This window comes from Podarcis filfolensis (genome assembly GCF_964270895.1).
Source record: "Podarcis filfolensis genome assembly, chromosome: 1".
NCBI classification, from domain to species: domain Eukaryota; kingdom Metazoa; phylum Chordata; class Lepidosauria; order Squamata; family Lacertidae; genus Podarcis; species Podarcis filfolensis.
In genome coordinates, this window is record NC_139604.1 from 18,220,344 (window position 1) to 18,239,605 (window position 19,262).

General features: G+C 49.7%; 1 protein-coding gene across 6 annotated transcripts in view; it reads right to left on the reverse strand.

The window, feature by feature from the left end:
• GULP1 (GULP PTB domain containing engulfment adaptor 1) overlaps positions 1-18,685 on the reverse strand; it is a 189,514-nt gene extending 170,829 nt beyond the window's left edge. For 5 of the 6 annotated variants that reach the window (XM_083571555.1, XM_083571553.1, XM_083571552.1 and 2 more), the window contains exon 1: positions 18,308-18,685. The gene's annotated coding sequence lies outside the window, so the exon portion shown is untranslated. The remainder of the gene's footprint in view (positions 1-18,307) is intronic. The other variant, XM_083571551.1, reaches the window with a different exon arrangement.
• Positions 18,686-19,262: the final 577 nt, after the last annotated feature.

The window sequence follows — 19,262 nt, forward strand, 5'->3', positions numbered from 1 at the left end:
ATCTTTATTATTTCCTTTCTTCCTAATGTAGATACAAGCCACTAGTGGAAAGCAATATCAATAAGCTGCATTATTTAAAGCTACGGTTTTATTTAAACTACCTCCTGAAACATTCCACTAGGGTGGATCTCACTCAGCCCTTGAAATGGCGATGCTTTAAAGAAAATTATATGGTGCTTAGAAATGTAAAGGCCCAAAAACACAGGAGAAGAAAGCCCGGGGGGGGGGGGAGTCCCCCAAGGCTTAATAGGAAAACCTTAGAACAGGAGGGGAGGGAGAAAGGAATATTTCATTAAATGTGTTCCTTTTCAACATGCTCAGTGGAATTATTTTGTGATACAGGGACGTTCAGCTATCAGCCTGATTCATCAAGGGTCAAGACCAAATTCTCCTCTCTCCACCCCACCTCCATTTGCAAGTGGTGGAAACGAAGGTGCAATTAAATGGTTGAAGGGAGTGATTACCATGTGCTGTGACTTCTTTTCACCCACTTTCCCCAAAAAAACCTTCCTGACATTGGATGCAGCAACAGTAAAACTCCTCTAGAGCATGGGTAGGCAAACTGAGGCCTGGGGCCCGGATCCGGCCCAATCGTCTTCTAAATCCAGCCCACGGACAGGAATCAGCGTGTTTTTACATGAGTAGGATGTGTCCTTTAATTTAAAATGCATCTCTGGGTTATTTGTGGGGCATCGGAATTCATTCATTATTATTTTTTTCAAAACACAGTGGACGCTCGGGTTGTGAACGTGATCAGTGCGGGAGGCACATTCACAACCCGCAGCGCCACATCTGCGCATGCACGGGTTGCGATTTGGCGCTTCTGCGCATGTGCAAAGTGCGATTTAGTGCTTCTGCGCGCGCACGAGCACCGAAACCCGGAAATAACCCGTACTTCCGGGTTCAGCGTGGTGCACAACCCGAAAACGCACAGCCTGAAGCGTCTGTAACCCGAGGTATGACTGTATAGTCCAGCCCCCCACAAGGTCTGAGGGACAGTGGACCGGCCCCCTGCTGAAAAAGTTTGCTGACCCCTGGCTCTAGAAGCTACCAGCCAGCAATGCCCCTGGAATGAGACTGTGGCGTCACTCTAGCAACATTTGTGGGGGAAGGAATGGCAGCTGCTGAAAGGTGCTCCACTGCAGCAGCAAACTGCTATAAATTTCTGGGTACCCCTTTCATCCGTCCTTCACTCAAAAGTCAAGATGAAAGTTCAAGTAACTTTCACAAGAGTGTCAACAGACGCTTTATAAGTCTAAATAACATTACCTCCCTTCGTTTTTAATCACACTTTTTTTCTTGCTTTTTGCCTTTCATAAAGGTAATATTTAAGTATCCCTTAGGGTGCAACACCAAGTGTGCTTGTAACCACTGAATGACTAAAAACTAAAAAGATGTATAATTCTGCATAAATATGCACACTATTTTGTGCTATTACCTATAAGATCTTTCATGTTCTCCCAGATTGTTACTGGAGATGGAGGTTGTTATTCAGTCATGCATTTTTATCCCACCCAGCTTCTATGGAAGTTTCAAGGTTATTAGATAATTTTATATCCTCAACCATGTTTCACGGTGACATTGTGTTGTGGGTAGAAGTCAGCATTTTTTAACTTGCAATGCTGTTTAACCTGCACAGGTTGTAGAATCATGGACAGGAGCAGTTTAGATTTCAAGCAAAGTGTCACTATTTTGCCTTACTTCCCCACTGATGGTGTACTATGTGCAAGGAGCATGCAAAATGTGGCACCTTCCCTGCCATCTGAAATGACAGAGTCCATTATTTTACCACCTAACTTTGCATGATGTATAGATTGGCTCTCAGGGTTTCTTCCCCATTATTTAGGCAGCACAAAGGTCATTCTAACACGCTGCAGTGCTGATGAATTTGATCAATAAGCACAGGCAGCATATTGTGGTATTTAATATTTTTTTTAAAAAGTGGTGTGACCCCAATGTTTATCTGAAATTAAGCACAACTTCAGCACTGCTTCAGAATCTTTAAAGTGTTAGGTAATTATCCTTGACATTATCACACACTTCAGCTTCCCTGGAAAACATTCCACTCATTGTCACATAATTAACAGGACACTATGAGAATAGATGACATTTTGGAGGAGCAAATCATCAATGGCAAACAAGTTTTAAAAATAACCCAGCAAGACAATATCTACAAAAAATACAATGCCAACGTGCCAGAGACCATGCAAAAAGAACAAATGAGCAGCTTGGTTATATCTGTCCTTCCTTGTCCCGTGGGACCTGCCCACCACCCACAGCGGGGCAAACATGCCACCCAAACCACTCACATCCTGAGAACACAGTGTTGTCCACTCTATAGATTCAGAATCAATATGATTCTTGACATTGGGACTGAAGGTCATGGTAACCTGGGCTGTCTGCAGTTTAGATACTTTGTCATCCTAAAATCTCTGCCTGTTGCAAGCAATTAAAAGTTGTGCACCTATTTTAACCCACTGCTCAGTATGTGTAGTTTTGGTTCTCACATCACAATGATGCCCTTTCTCCACCCCACACTATGCTGAAGGCACAATAAGTCTGGTAGTTGCTCTTTCTATTCAGTTTCTTAGATTTGTGTTGTTTTTCAGGTATATTCTCTGACTTCAATTTGCTGGGGAAAGTCTGACTATGTGAACAAAACCTTTCTGAAAGTCAAAGGTAAATTAAAACAAATTCTAAACCTGCTGTTTTTAAACCAACCTTTTAGAATTCTAGGGACCTCCTGATATTTGCACAACGGGGTATCATTGCAAAGTGCATTGTCTGAAGCCAGCAGAAGTTGAATAAGTAAACTAACAACAGTCTATCTGAAATAAATTGAGGAACACCTGATCTGGAAATACAAATAAAATGTGCTTCTCGGATGAATGACAGATAAAAAACAAAGCTGTGTCCCTCTGAACCTTCACATCATGCACAGCAATATTGTGATTTATTAGCAGGGTTGGCACATTGCAATCACATACCGCAACCATACAGCAGAAGCAGCTAGTGCTGCCAATTAACTACAATTACTGTATGGCACAGAGAGATAAGAGTATTAGTATCAAAATGAGCTTTTAAGAAGTGTTTCGTCTACTCTTTGTACAACAGGTACCACTGGATGCATTGCAGAATTAAAATATTAACGCTGAAGTTTGTAACTTTTTTCTTCATGAGTTTTCTTGTGCTTAAAGTTATAAGCAGAAGAAGACAACAATGGGCACCATCTCCTAAACTAAGGTAAAGGTAAAGGGACCCCTGACCATTAGGTCCAGTCGTGGCCGACTCTGGGGTTGCGGCGCTCATCTCACTTTATTGGCCAAGGGAGCCGGCGTACAGCTTCCGAGTCATGTGGCCAGCATGACTAAGCCGCTTCTGGCAAACCAGAGCAGCGCACAGAAATGCCATTTACCTTCCCGCCAGAGCGGTACCTATTTATCTACTTGCACTTTGACGTGCTTTCAAACTGCTAGGTTGGCAGGAGCTGGGACTGAACAACGGGAGCTCACCCCGTCGCGGGGATTCGAACCGCCAACCTTCTGACCGGCAAGCCCTAGGCTCTGTGGTTTAACCCACAGCGCCACCCACGTCCCGATCTCCTAAACTATGCAGGTGTAAAACAGATTATCGAATCAGAGAACTGTAGAGTTGGAAGGGACCCTTACCATCATCTAGTCCTACCCCCTGCAATGCAGGAATATGCAGTTGTCCCAGACAGGGACCAAACCTGCAGCCTTGGTGTTATCAGCACAACACTCTAAGCTGGATCCTCCTAACAGAGGGTCCATGTTGCGTGTGGCCCTGGGACTCTCCCCAACTGGCTTGGAGGCATGTGATGCCATGATCATGCCACTGGCCTTTAGCCAATCAGTAACTTGGAAGGGGCTGGGGGTTACTTAATCGGCAGCATGACGTGGGGACCTCCTCTTGCTTCGTGCTGCCAAACACCCGTTCGCCCACTCGTTAGGTCATGTCTGGCCTTGCTTTGGATTTCGGTTGGTTGCCTGTTTTGGAACAGGGGCCGGGTAGGAATTTTTCCCAATATGGCAGATTGGCAGTGGCCACTTGGTTTTTGCCTACCTCTTAGCAATCGTCACAACTTTGTAAGGTTTGGCGGTTAGGCATTGGTTTTAGGGGGATGCGGGGAGGGGAGGGGAGGCCATCACCTGCCCCTCCATTTGATAGGGTATTCCATTAAAGGAATCCGGGGTCTGGATCTTGTCCAAAGCCCAGGGAGGGGCTAGGGCCATGCCAGAATGCCGGGAACCCCAGGGGTGCATTGATGGAGCTCCCTCTGCTGGTAGTTTACCCTTGTAGGCTCCCTGCTGGGTGAGCAGGAGCCAGTATAGTCATTAGATACCAACGCCTAAGCCAATACCAGTCACACTTTTGTATTCAATAAACTAAAATTCTGTCTCCACTGTGTCTTATTTCCATGGGGTGGTTTTCAGAACGCGCAACCTACTAAGCTATCCAGGAAGCACTGCTGTTGGCTTGACCTCCTTCACTGCCTCTGCTCCTTTAACTATTATATAGACATTATGAGTCCTTTTCCATTAACTTAATTGACAGTTCATTTTAATCATCTAAGACTTTGGCAGATTTTTTAAAAAACAACAACTAGCTGCTGTTGCTTGGATGTTACAGAAAATATACTTTCCGCCAAATCTGCCCCAAAACAACCATCAAGGATTGTTTTTAATTTGAAAACTAGTATTTTATATTCAGAACAAGCCACCATTCCCAGTCACAAAAATGCTTATTCATTTCTAAATATAGTGTTTTTTTACCAGGTTGGAGGTGCCAGAGAGGCCAAGGCGTGTGAAAAAACACACACAAAAATAGGCACAAAAATAACAAAACTCAGATTCATCGAGCAGAAGGGAAGTAAACATTTCATGTATACTAGAGGATACTATGGTTCATTATTGGTGCTTTGGGACTTACTGGGCTCCTGCTGTCTTCTGCAGTGCCTCATAGATGAATTTTATTCCTGACATGTTATGGATGCATTATATTCCAGCTAAGGTAAAGTCCAGAAATACCTTATGCCACTGATACCTTAGCTATTGTAGGTGCTCTCTTCTGTTCTTTATCTAACTTCAAAATATCCTTTCAAATGAGAAGAACATTGTTCTTAATGCAAGCACAACATATATGGCAATGCAATGTTTGCTGTTTGATTTGCAATCCATTTTCTAAGAATCTGCATTTTCTTTCCCAAGACTGCAGCTGTGCTTCTCCATGAATTTTAGATAATGGGCGATATCCAGCTGTGACAACCCACTTGAACAACAGCCATTCTACTAGCAGGCACTCTTGTTCTAAGTGTGGCACAACGCCCACATCTAATGGGTGTTTTGTACCTGAAATATACCGTATTTTTTGCTCTATAAGACTCACTTTTTCCCTCCTAAAAAGTAAGGGGAAATGTTTGTGCGTCTTATAGAGCGAATGCAGGCTGCGCAGCTATCCCAGAAACTTTCGCTGCGCAGCGATCCCTCTTGTTGTTCTGGCTTCTGAGATTCAGAATTTTTTTTTTCTTGTTTTCCTCCTCCAAAAACTAGGTGCATCTTATGGTCTGGTGCGTCTTATGGAGCGAAAAATACAGTATACTGTGCAACTTCTTGATCAGGAATAGCGAGTGTGGATTATGCAGGCTTCAACTACCATCATCTGTAACCATTGACCATGCTGTCTCGGATGGACAGAGTTGTACTCCAGACGTGAAGGGTACCATGTTGACTACCTCTGCCCTAGCACAACTGCTCCTATAATTATTATTATACTAGGTGTTTGTCATGTGTGTTACTACACTGGTACCTCGGTTTAAGAACAGCCCTGTTTATGAACTATTCGGTTTAAGAACTCCACAAAACTGGAAGTAGTGTCCCAGTTTGTGTACTTTACCTCGGTCTAAGAACAGAATCCGAAAGGTGGAAGGGCACCGGCGGCAGGAAGGCTCATTAGGGAAAGCGTGCCTCGGTTTAAGAACAGTTTTGGTTTAAGAACAGACTTCAGGAATGGATTAAGTTCATAAACCGAGGTACCACTGTACTTGAATAAAGTCAACTTCCAATGGTATGTTTGATCTCACTGTACAACTCCCAGATTTCTTCCATGTATTGTTGCAGCCACTTTCAACTCCATCAGCATTCATATGAAGTTACAAAACAGTCTAGTCCCACTAATAACTGAAAGTCATAAATATATTGCTGGGGGTGGGGAATAGTTATCTAAAATCCACTTTAGTTCCCCTTCGACAAGACAGTTGGAGAAATGATGGTAGTCACATCAGTAGTAGCCTTAAATAAGAGTGCATAAGACTGGAGTGGCTGGGTTTATTCCTATACATTTAGCTTTAGTAGTTAACAGCTAACTATGAAAAGGAGAAAGGGGTCTGTGCTCCATGCAATTCACAAGACCTATGAAGATGACCATGAGAAGTAATCACTCTTAATGCACCTTCAGCACATCCTTCAAAATCCTACAAATGTTTCTGTTGTTAAGGGAAATTTCTTTAAGGAAACCTGAGAGCTACTAAATCCCATGTATCCCATTGATTAACAAATGCATATATAAGCAACACACACACACACAGGTCACTACTTTTCATTATTCCCTACCTTGATGCACTACTTTCTTGGGGCTAAATACATACAGGAACTGCTAATCCAGAAGTATAACAAGGTAAATGTAACTTTATTAAGTGTAAAACAAATGCTTTATTTGCTCATTACAAATTAACTTTAAAGGGGTTTTGCCTGATCAAAATGTACATCCCTACTAAAATTGAGGCACTTTGACAAATAACAAGAAAACATTCAATTGTGTAGCATCTTTTGTATCAAATTGTATCAAATTGTTTATATCAAACTATCAATTTGGTTATATCAAATTGTATCAATTTGATTGTGTCAAATTATATCAATTTGATTGTGTCAAATTATATCAAACAGTAATTGTAAACACAATGTTCAAACAAAATAGAATAGAACTGAGTTATAACCAATGTGCATACACTGGTACCTCGGGTTAAGAACTTAATTCGTTCTGGAGGTCCGTTCTTAACCTGAAACTGTTCTTAACCTGAGGTTACCACTTTAGCTAATGGGGCCTCCTGCTGCCGCCGCTGCGAGATTTCTGTTCTCATCCTGAAGCAAAGTTCTTAACCTGAGGTACTATTTCTGAGTTAGCGGAGTCTGTAACCTGAAGCGTCTGTAACCCGAGGTACCACTGTACTTTAGTAGACAGCAGTTTGCCAGGACCACCAGCCAGCCCTCAAGTTATGAAGGGTACAAATTGTGTACCTGTGACCAGTCAATGAAGGCAAACAGAGAGATCCTGGTCACTCTGGAAAATGCAGGGGTGATAAGAGAAAAAGTCAGCCCACAGTGGACTAAATAAAACAACACCTGATAGCCACTGTCAGGGGTTCAGGAGCAGAAGGGACGGATGGAGAGGAATCGGAGGGAGAAGTTAGCGACGAGAGCCGACCAAGGTCCCTAAGTCTCTCCAGCGAATCGGAGGATTCACAGAAAGGGGCTCCCGTGGGCAGAGCTGGGGGGTTGCCAAGAGGGGCACCTCAGGAAGGAGGGACCAGAGGGGATTCAGAGAGCAGCAGCTGGAGATCCGGACCAGCTACCCCACCGGAGAGCAGCAGCTGGAAATCCGGACCAGCTACGCCACCAGAGAGCAGCAGGGGGGAGGAGTTCCAGGCACCAGCGACAGGCAGCTCTCCGGCAGCAGCCACGCCTGCGTCGGAGAGCGAGGAAACGGTAGGGAGGAGGGTCGGAGACAGCGCGCGCGCGCCAAGTTCAAATGTAACAGAGGGAGGCGCAGTGAGCAGCCCGGAAAGGGAGCCAGGTCCTAAAGCCCGCCGAAGGGAGGGGGAGGAATCCGAAGGGTCCGCATCCGAGGCATCCAGGAAGGAAGGAACCCCGGGGGGTGGTAGGACCCAGAGGCGAAAGGAGAGACGCAAAAGGTGGAGCAAGGCTAGGGTCTTGAACTGGTGTACAGGAGGCGGAGATTCAGATGGGACTTCGCCGATCTAGGGAATAGACGTAGAGACGCACGCTAAGATTTGGAAATGGAAACTATACTTCAATAAAGACTTTATACCGTTCTACCGGCTAGCGTTGGTCCTTTGTGAGCCGGGACCTAGAGGCAGTCTCTGACAGTAAGTCCCATCTCACAAAGTTTTCATCAGTTCTCTTTGACTCAAGCGACGTGTGGGGAGCGAAGCAGGGAGGAAAGAGGACTGGTGCCTTGGGAGCTCACAAGAGTCAAGCGACATGTCTACTGAAGAGCAAATTGCTTCCCTGCAAGAAGCGGTAACGCAGCTCAGCGCAGAGATACTCGCCTCCAGGAAAAGAGAGGATGAAGCGGCTGCTGCATGCCGAGATCTCCAAGCCAGGTTGGACGTGCTTACTAAGCAGGCACAAGCGGGGTCCAGATCCGAGGGGATCGGGTTGGGGAGGAGAGGAGGCAGCATTGTATCTCACTTCGATGGGAATTTACAGCAGTACCCCAATTTCCGAGCAGACGTGCAGTTTGCGCTGAAACTGCTGGAAAAAGAGTTTAGAGATGAGCAGGAAAAAGTGGGGTTTATCTTGTCTCATTTGCATGGAGACGCGAAAGCATGTCTGCGCAATCTGTGGAGAGATATGGACCCAGCGCTCCAGAGTTCAGCTGCATTCATTAAAGCGATGGATTCTTGCTTTCTATCGAAAATAGACATTGACATTGCCCGTAAGGACATATTTGGGCTGAGACAAGGGAAAGCCAGCGTGAGGCAGTATCACTCCCGCTTTTTTGCATTGGTCAATGCCTTGGGGTGGGACAAGGATTCCCCCCCCGTTAGAGATCTTTATTGGGAAGGATTGAACCCCCAAATCAAGGATGAGATAGCGCGGGGGGAGAGACCCAAAAGCACCCAGGAAGTGGTGGACAGATCGCTCGCAGTGGGGGTGAGGCTGGAGGACCGCCCATGGGACAGAGAAGAAGGGCGTTGGGGACGCACACCAGCCAGAGCGCCCTCCCTCTTGCCCAGGGATGTCGCGCGTGCGCAATCAACGCCTCCGCAAGCAGGGGGGGAGGAGCCAATGGAGATCGGCGGTGCTAGAGCTCAATCAGCCACCAGAGCCTTAACACCGGGAGCAGTCAAAACAAAGCAGCCTAGAGGGAACAGGAAGTGTTACATCTGTGAAAGTCCTAAGCACATGGCGAAAGAGTGTCCCCAGAGGCTCCACAAGCACACTGCAGCTTCAATGACAGTAATGGGAGCAACTCAGCAAAGTGAACCACAGCAGGGAAACGAAGGAGTCTGGCTGGAAACAGAAGCACTGGGGGCCAGCCAGGCGAGTCAGTAAAGAAGTCCCCAGAGATTTTGAAGCCCACGGATCCCCTCCCGCCCAAACCAGTGGTGCAGCTCACCGCATCGCTCCAGCTGCCCAGTGGTCTCACTTTAGAAGTGCCGATTACGATTGACTCTGGCAGTAATGCGGACTTTATAGCACTGGAATTCCTTCAACAACACAACATAGCGCTACTGCCAGCCACACTGCCCCTGAACGTTGTCACAGTGGATGGCAGGGAACTGCTAGGGGGGCAGGTGGTACAGCAGACACCACCTATGGTGATGCAAATTGGGAATCACCGAGAAGTAATCAGCTTCAACGTCACCCAATTGTCGGACACGCCAGTAGTTCTGGGAATGAGTTGGCTACACAGGCACAGCCCAGCATTGGCATGGTACCAACGCCAACTGACTTTTGGCTCCTCCTACTGTGCGGAACACTGCATTCTGCCTAGACCAGAAGGGGAGGAGGATGACCCACAGTTACATTTGGGCACGCTGCAAGCAGTACCTCTCAAGTATTCTGAATTTTTGGAGGTGTTCTGCGAGAAGGAAGCGGACAAGCTACCCCCCCACAGACCCTATGACTGCAAGATTGATCTCCTGCCGGGGGCGACGCTGCCAACAGGGAAACTGTATTCCATGTCTGAGGATGAACTGCAGGAACTTAGGGAGTTCATAGACCACAATTTGAAGCGCGGGTTCATCCGGGAGTCGAAAGCTGTAGGGGGCAGCCCAGTATTCTTTGTGAAGAAGCGAGACACGCCCCAGAAGAGGCTTGTAGTGGACTTTCGAATTTTGAACTCGAAAACCAAGCCCTCGTCCTTCCCCATGCCCAAAATAGACGACCTGCTCGCGACGGTAAGGAAAGGACGCGTTTTCACCAAGTTGGATCTGCGAGGCGCGTACAACCTGATTCGTGTGCGGGAGGGCGACGAGTGGAAGACGGCCATGTTCACACCACTGGGCACCTACGAATACAGAGTTATGCCCTTCGGATTACAAAATGGCTCTCACTGTTTTCAAGCCTTTATGCATCACGTGTTGGCGGGACTCCTTTACAAGAAGTGCGTATGCTTCCTGGACGACATCCTGATATTTTCTGAGTCGCGAGAGGCGCACGAGAGGGATGTCAGGGAAGTTCTGCAGAGACTAAAGGAGCACAGGCTGTACGCCAAGCTGGAGAAGTGCCAGTTCGACGTGACGGAGGTGGATTTCCTGGGCTATAAACTGTCGGACAAGGGGCTCGCCATGGACAGCGCCAAGGTTCGCTCAGTATTGGACTGGAAAAGCCCGCGCAATCGGAAGGAAGTCCAGCGGTTTGTCGGCTTTGCCAACTTTTATCGCAAGTTCATCAAGGGGTTCGCTATGCAAACGGCGGCCATCACCGACACGCTCAGCTCCAAGAAGAAGAAGTTTCTCTGGACGGAGGAAGCGGAGCAGTCCTTTCAGAAACTCAAGCGTCTCTTCGCGTCCGAGGAGCAGCTGCTGCATGTGAATCCCAGCAGACCAATGAGGGTGGAGACAGACGCCTCAGACAGAGCCGTGGGAGCTGTACTGTTGCAACAAGACCAGCAGGGGGACTGGAGGCCGTGCGCCTTCTACTCAAGGAAGCTCAGCAAGTCGGAGCAGAATTACACCATCTGGGACAGGGAGTTGCTAGCCATCCATGCAGCGTTCAAGGCGTGGCGGCACTTCCTTATCGGAGCCAGACACACAGTGCAGGTCCGCACGGACCACAAGAATCTAGAGTACTGGCGCACGGCGAGGTTCCTGAATCAGAGGCACATTAGATGGGCAGAGTTCTTCGCGGACTTCGACTTCAGGATAGAGTACATCCCGGGTGACAACAACATCATGGCGGATGCCTTGTCCAGAAAGCCGCAATACCTCGAGGAGGAGGCACCGTCGGCAGCCAAGCACATTTTCGCACCGGAAGCGTGGGCTTGCGCTTCGGCGACCGTGGATCTGGACGCCGTACGTCGAGCGTTGCAGGAGGACCCCTTCGCGCAAGCCAAGATGGAGGAGGTGCACAAGGGCACGGTGAAGGACGACGAGTTCCAGATCAGAGACGGGTTGCTCATCCGCAAGGGAGCACTCTACGTGCCGGGGAATGACCTCCGCGCGAGGGTGCTGCAGCAGCTACACGACGCCCCCACTGCCGGGCACTTTGGCAGAGAAAAGACTGTAGAACTAGTGACCAGAGACTTTTGGTGGCCCAAGATGCGGGGGGAAGTAGCGGATTACGTCTCGAGATGCGACACCTGCCAAAGAGCCAAGTCAGTGCACAAACCGCCGGCGGGATTGCTGGAACCGTTGCAGACGCCGTCTGAGCCGTGGGAACGGGTGGCCCTGGACTTTGTCACGGATCTGCCCAGTTCGAGGGGAAAGACGGCAGTGCTTGTGGTGGTGGACATGTTTACCAAGATGGCACACTTCATCCCGTGTGCGAAGGTGGCCACGGCAGAACAGACCGCCAGGCTGTTCATAGACCACGTGTTTAAGGTCCACGGTCTGCCACGATCTATTCTATCCGACCGGGGGCGGCAGTTCATCTCGAACTTCTGGCAAAAGTTGATGGGCATCCTGAACGTCAAGATCAATCTAGCGTCGGCGAGACACCCGCAGACCAACGGACAAGCGGAGAGGGTCAACGCCATCATGCAGCAGTACCTGAGATGCTACGCCAATCAGCAGCCTAACACGTGGGTGGACTACCTGCCCCTCGCAGAGTTCGCTTACAACAATACGAAGCACGTGTCGACGGGGGTGACGCCGTTCTTCGCCAACAACGGGAGGCATCCCAGAACCTTCCCAGGTTTAGAGAGAGTGGGGGAGGGGGAGCCGCAGGCAGCGGAAGACTTAGCGTCAGAGTTGCAGGAAGTCCACGAACAGCTTAGGAGGCAGTTGGAACTGGCCAAGCACGCATACAAACGGCAGGCTGACAGACACAGGAGAGTAGGGGAAGACATACAGGTGGGAGATTGGGTCTGGTTAGCAGCGCAAGCAGTGCCGACCAAATCGTTGGCCAAGAAGAAGCTAGGGCATAAGCAGCTAGGGCCTTACCAAGTCCAGGCACAGGTCAATCCAGTGGCCTTCCGGTTAGCGCTTCCGGAGGGTTCCAGAATGCATCCGGTGTTCCATAGATCGGTGCTCACGCCCTACAAAGCACCGCATAGATTTCAGGAGCCAGGCACAGCACCAGATCCGCCCAGAGAAGGACCCAGGGAAGGGGGGTCGCCAAGAGGGGAGCGCATCAACGAAGCCACAGAGATTTTAGACTCGAGATGGGGGGAAGAGGGAGTAGAATACCTTCTTGCCAGAGAGGATACCCCGGCCAGCGCCAACAGTTGGGTGCCGGGCTATGCCTTGGACGAGCCCCTTCTCAAGGAAGAGTTCCATGCCATTTTCCCACACAGGCCCATGCCAGCCGAGTATTTCGACGACTGGCTCTTCACACCCACACTTTCAGGCAGCACGTTCCAGGGGTTCGACTCGGACGAGGAGACGGCACCACACATACGCTCTCCGGAGGGTTCAACCTCGGGTTCTGCCTCAGACCGCTCCTATTGGTGGGATACTCAACCAGAGGAGCAGTGGCGCAGGAAGTGGCTGGGGGGTCCCTGGCAGGCATCACCCTCAGAGGGGAACGGGGGAGAGATGGACATGGACGTGTTGGGGGAGGACGTGGGATTTGAACACGAAGGCAGGGAGATGGAAGCAGAGGAGATCGACGTCGACGAGCGCACGGAGGACGAGCCAGACCTGCCCGATGTGATGTACGACACGGGGGAAGAACTGTATCCGGCACTCACCCCCGCCACGACGGAGCACCCAGAACCCACACCGGAAGGAGGGGAGGGGGGAAGGGGGGGCTTCGAGGGGGGGATGGATGTCAGGGGTTCAGGAGCAGAAGGGACGGATGGAGAGGAATCGGAGGGAGAAGTTAGCGACGAGAGCCGACCAAGGTCCCTAAGTCTCTCCAGCGAATCGGAGGATTCACAGAAAGGGGCTCCCGTGGGCAGAGCTGGGGGGTTGCCAAGAGGGGCACCTCAGGAAGGAGGGACCAGAGGGGATTCAGAGAGCAGCAGCTGGAGATCCGGACCAGCTACCCCACCGGAGAGCAGCAGCTGGAAATCCGGACCAGCTACGCCACCAGAGAGCAGCAGGGGGGAGGAGTTCCAGGCACCAGCGACAGGCAGCTCTCCGGCAGCAGCCACGCCTGCGTCGGAGAGCGAGGAAACGGTAGGGAGGAGGGTCGGAGACAGCGCGCGCGCGCCAAGTTCAAATGTAACAGAGGGAGGCGCAATGAGCAGCCCGGAAAGGGAGCCAGGTCCTAAAGCCCGCCGAAGGGAGGGGGAGGAATCCGAAGGGTCCGCATCCGAGGCATCCAGGAAGGAAGGAACCCCGGGGGGTGGTAGGACCCAGAGGCGAAAGGAGAGACGCAAAAGGTGGAGCAAGGCTAGGGTCTTGAACTGGTGTACAGGAGGCGGAGATTCAGATGGGACTTCGCCGATCTAGGGAATAGACGTAGAGACGCACGCTAAGATTTGGAAATGGAAACTATACTTCAATAAAGACTTTATACCGTTCTACCGGCTAGCGTTGGTCCTTTGTGAGCCGGGACCTAGAGGCAGTCTCTGACAGCCACAACCCAATGAAACGATTGGGCCATGCTGCTTGCCAATGGCAATATGATGTGCAGCGCTATATTCATGCAGAACCACCTACCATCTCTACTTTCTTCTTTAAAATAGAGCATTATGTCATGGCGCTCAAGACAGGGAATATCCTCCCCCCCCCCCAAAAAAAAATCTCTTGTCTGGCTGATAATGAAGGGTTTTTCTTCAATGGCCTCAGTGCCTGGCTGCTGCTAGCTAGAGCATACCCCACCCCGCCCCCCGTGCTTGGATGAGGGCTACAAATAGATTAGGTAGGTGGAATGTCACCAACGAAAGAAACACATCTTAAACAAAAATCTACTGACTGCTTCTTTAATACAGTAGTACCTCGGGTTACATACACTTCAGGTTACATATGCTTCAGGTTACTGACTCCGCTAACCCAGAAATAATACCTCGGGTTAAGAACTTTGCTTCAGGATGAGAACAGAAATTGCATGGCGGCAGCGCGAGGACCCATTAGCTAAGGTGGTGCTTCAGGTTAAGAACAGTTTCAGGTTAAGAATGGACCTCCGGAACGAATTAAGTACTTAACCTGAGGTACCACTGTACCTGGTACTATCTGGGTGCCTGTCTACTGTCTCAGGGCCCCAGTTTCAGTCTGTGGAAGACTCTGATTCAAACTGATTCAACAGGAACCTCGATTCAAGGGAGAGCTCTCAGCACCTCCTTCTACACTGCCTTGGCTTGAGGGTGTGGTAATCCTATTGTCTTCAACGTCTGAGGATGAGCCTCCTGAAGCATCTGTTGCTCCACCACCACAGATGAGCATGCAATTGCAGAATATGCCGCAGGCCCTTTGAAGATGGCTTACTGCTCAAGTCTCCAATGGCTGATACATCTTCCCTATCTGGCCAGCAGGGTCCACAGGGAGCTGCCCTAGGTCCTGATCTGCTTTTATGTGTACTGGAAGAGGCCCAGGAATTATTACCACTTTTGCTGCAGGCCCTAAGCCCCAGCAGAGCAGGATGCCTACCCACTATCTCTCGTTCAGCTTGCAAACATGTAAATAAAACGGGTGTTATAAAAAAAAGGTTGACACCATCACCAAGCTTCGCCTTTCACAGAGAAGTTGCAAAAGCATCAGATAGATCATTGTTAAAACACTTCTAATTATTAAAAGCCTGCTGAAACATATGTATGTTAAATACCAGTTTTCTCCATAGTGCAAACTAAAGACACATCAGCTACTCCTACGATTTGCTAACTTCTTGGTTATTTCAGTATAGTGCACTCACTGGAACGACTGCTAGAAACAGAGTTCTGTACTCAAAGGAAGTTTCCTCCAGTTATGAGATACGTGTGGCACAAGCAACAGTGGCTGCTTGTCTCATTTGTGAACTTCTCAGAGGCAATGAGCTACCTTTGTTGGGAACAGTAGGGTGAGCTACAGGGACCGTTTCTTCATGACAGCAAGGCAATATTGCTCTCTTTAAGGGCATCACATTGAGACAAAAGTTTCAAATTTCTATTAGAGCAACAGAAGGGGGGAAAACGATAAAAGACAAAGAGATCGTTATGAATATAGATGTTTTCCCATCCTTCTCCTGTTTTAACATTTAGGCAGAGGAAAGCTTAATGAATGTCAAAACTTTCAAGACTGCAATTAACCTTCTTTGTTCTGACCGACTTTCATCCCTTGCATGAAAATGAGTTTTGCATTGACTTTTGTATGTTCATTTATCACTAGATCAAGCTGGAGTGACATTAGGAAATATATGCTATTGAGTGAGTTGAAGAAATGTCACAGAAGCTTAATTCTTCAATGTTTTAACTTTGCCCCTCTTCTACAACTCTGGAACCCAGAGCTCAAGGTTTGTTTAAGGTTGCCATATCTTCGAAAGTGAAAATCAGGACAGAGTTGTGGGGTTTTGGGGGGGAGACGGAACAAAGTTGCTGCTTTTTTTAGTAAAAGCTACAAGAATTATTGAGTTTGGGAACTTTTTAAAAAAGGCACTTTTGGCACGATTTAACCCCCCTTGCCGGTTTTCCAGGACATTTGCCTGATTTCCAGGACCCCATTTCCAGTGGCAAATTCCAGGGCATGTCCTAGAAAATCAGGACATATGGCAGCCCTAGGTTTGTTACTGCAGCACTTCTCAAATGAGAAACTAATGCGGACGCCCCATCCCCCCACAAGTCCTGTGTCTTATGGAATTAAGTCACATGTGGTGCTTTTGTCTGTATATCCACAGAAGGTTGACTTTGCAAAACTATCCCTGTGTTCATTAGTCCCAGCAGTGGTGTCAGTTTTGTTCTCAAGACACTGAGCACATTGGCTGAGCCAGCAGAAGATGGTCACTGTGGGACAACAAAAAGCAAATATCCTTTTCTCTAATTCTCAAACCACTCATCGTAACCCTTTCGTATCTTCAGAATTCAAGAAACCTTTTTTCCCTTCACATTTCGCTTTCAAATGTGCTCATTTGTTGTTATTTTTGACAGTAGCCTTTAGGCTACAATCATAAACACACTTACTAGAAAGATTTGCCGAATTTAGAGGTTATTATTCATCAGTAAGCTTGCCTAGGATTGCTACTGTATGTGCAACATAAAAAAAAATGCAGATTGAGGAGGTGCGCGCACACAGACACACCCCACATCTTCCCCTGTAAGACAATAAAGGATTTTAAAAATGCATTCTGGTCAACAGAGCATAATGCCAGTTCTTCCCACACTATACCATCAAAAAGGGGACCCGCAAGCTACACATGTCAATACTGCAACCCTGCATGTGAAGTTTTACCGAACTTAAAGGGGCAAGTGGCTACAGATCCGCAGCCTGAATCATATCAGATCACCCTCGATCGTCAGAAACATGCATGAGGCAAACAGTTTGCACCAAAAACAGCGAATACTTCCTGTACTTGGAAGCATCTTCCTGCCTTCGGGTCTCTTTCCATAAGCATTGCGTGCTACACCAGTTTCCTTTTCTAACCCCTCCAAAGCCTCGTTCCCAAGCAGATCCCTCCCCGGCGGGGGGGTGGGGAGAATCCACCTGATTGGCACTTGCTGATACTCACTCTATCCCTGGATCGCAGCCTGCGGCACAAGTATTTATATATATATATATATATACCCACAACTGCAGCCTTAGATAATTACTACCTACCCCGCAGACCTCTCTTATAAACAAACAGGCAGGGAAAGCCGCCGCGCGTTTTGCAAGCGGCCGGGCAGAGGCGCAGCTCCACCCGAGCAAAGCGCGATCCACAAAGCGCTTAAGCAGAGTACCCAGCAAAAGTCGGTGGCGGGACCGAGTTCAGCCTCCAAGCACACGGGTCACCCCCTTTACATCCGAAGGCGGTGGGGGGGGGGGGAAGGGTTCACACAGAAGTCCCACTTCGAAGCAAAGCCAAGGATCGCAACCTTTACACAGGAGCGGAGATCTCGCTGCAAAAAAAAAACCCCAACCAACTCGCTGCAGAGATGGAGGAACCGGGCAACAACTCGAATACAATATTGGGGCGGGAGAGGGGGGGGCAGGTAAGCCCCGCCCCGCACAACCGATCACGTGACTCGGTGCACGATTCTGAGAGCAATGCCCATCAACTTGGGATGGGAGGGGGTGGGGTTCAAGTATTTTCTATTGGGGGGGGGAGTGGGACCCTAGGAGCAGTGGCGTAGCGTGGGTTGTCAGCACCCGGGGCAAGGCAAGTAATTTGCACCCCCTAACCCATGGATTTGCGCCCCCTAACCCTAACCCCCAGATGTTGCGCCCGGTGCGGCCGGGCCCCCCCTGCACCCCCCACGCTACGCCACTGCCTAGGAGTTGGAGAGCGGAGCCAAAGCGCAAGGGGAACTTTTGGGTTTCCGCCGGCCCAATAAGGCGTCGCCTTCCCTACCCGCCCCCCCCCCCCAAGCGGTCTGTTTCCTCAGGACAGAAAAAATGCTGCAAAAGCCAGCGGGAGTGTGCGGCGGGGGGAGGGCGGGGAAGGTGGCGGCTGGAGAAGTTCCACAGCCCAGCGGGACTCCGCTGAGAGCCGAGGGAAGGGGCGCTTTCTCTCGGCTCTCTCCAACTCGCCCTTCCCAAAAGTTTCAGGGGAGACGGGGAGGGGGCTGGCGGTGTGAGGGGGGGGGAACGCCAACGCCGCCGCCGCCGCCGCCTGGTCTTCCCGCCAAGCGCCTTCTTCTCCTCAGCCAGCGTCTCCGAGAGGCCGCCGCGCGGCGTTCCACAGGCTTCCCTCTCCGCCAAAGGGAAGCCAGCCGCTGCCGGGCAGCGGCTCTCGTCTCCAAGCAAAAGCAAAGTCGAAGAAGAACCCACCCCCTCCGAAGCTCGTCGTCGTCGTCGTCCTCTCGCGGATAAAAAGGAATCCCAGCGCGTCCTCTCAAGTTCGCCTCTCCATCCGCACAAACTCCGCAGAGTTCCGGCGAGTTCTCCTCCCCCTCAGGAGCCGCGGCGCGTCGCCGCTGCTCCTGGCTGGCTCTTTCTTTCTCTGGAGGGAGCGCGGCGGAGGCTCGACGCCACGAAACTTCGCCCGAACGAGAGAGAGAGAGAGATGGAGACGGGGAGAGGGGAGCGCAGCCGGCGAAGTGGAGGAGGCGCACGCGCGGCAAGGGAAAGCGCCTCAGCGGCAGGCGGCCAGCCTCCTTGGCTTCAAGCGCGGAGCCTCCGCGGCGGAGGGGAAAGTTTCGTGACGTCACGCGGGCCGGGGGCCGGAGCGCTTCCCCGCCTCGCCTCGCCTCGCTCCCCTCCCTCCCGCTCCGCAGCGCTTCGGCCGGCGTGGCGCACGCTCGCCGCCGGGCTCCCCTCGGCCTGAGGCGGGAGGGCGGCGGAGGGGAGCGGCCGGCCGCGCCGGCGGCCTCTGGGCTTTGCGCGCTCGCCTTCTTTTTCTCCCGCCGCCTCTTCTTAGATCTTGGCGGGAAACTCTTGAAAGGCGAAGGCGAACTTTATTACCGGAGGTTTCCCCAATAACTTTTTGTTTTATTTCATTTTTTTAAAAAAGCACCTCCTGTTTCTATTTTTTCCCCTCAAATTTTTTATTGGTTTTGACAATATTATAAACAAACACATAAGACAAATAAACATAAATCATAGCCTTGTTGAAAATTACACTTATTAACATTGTTAAGTGACTTCCTCGCTTCCCCTCGGTTGAATTTCATTGCATGTCCTTTTAACGGTTTTCCAAATCACAGTTCTTCTAAGATTTAACTTAAACATTAACATCCTTAGATCTTCACATTAAGAAATTAAACATATTAATTCGTCACTTAAC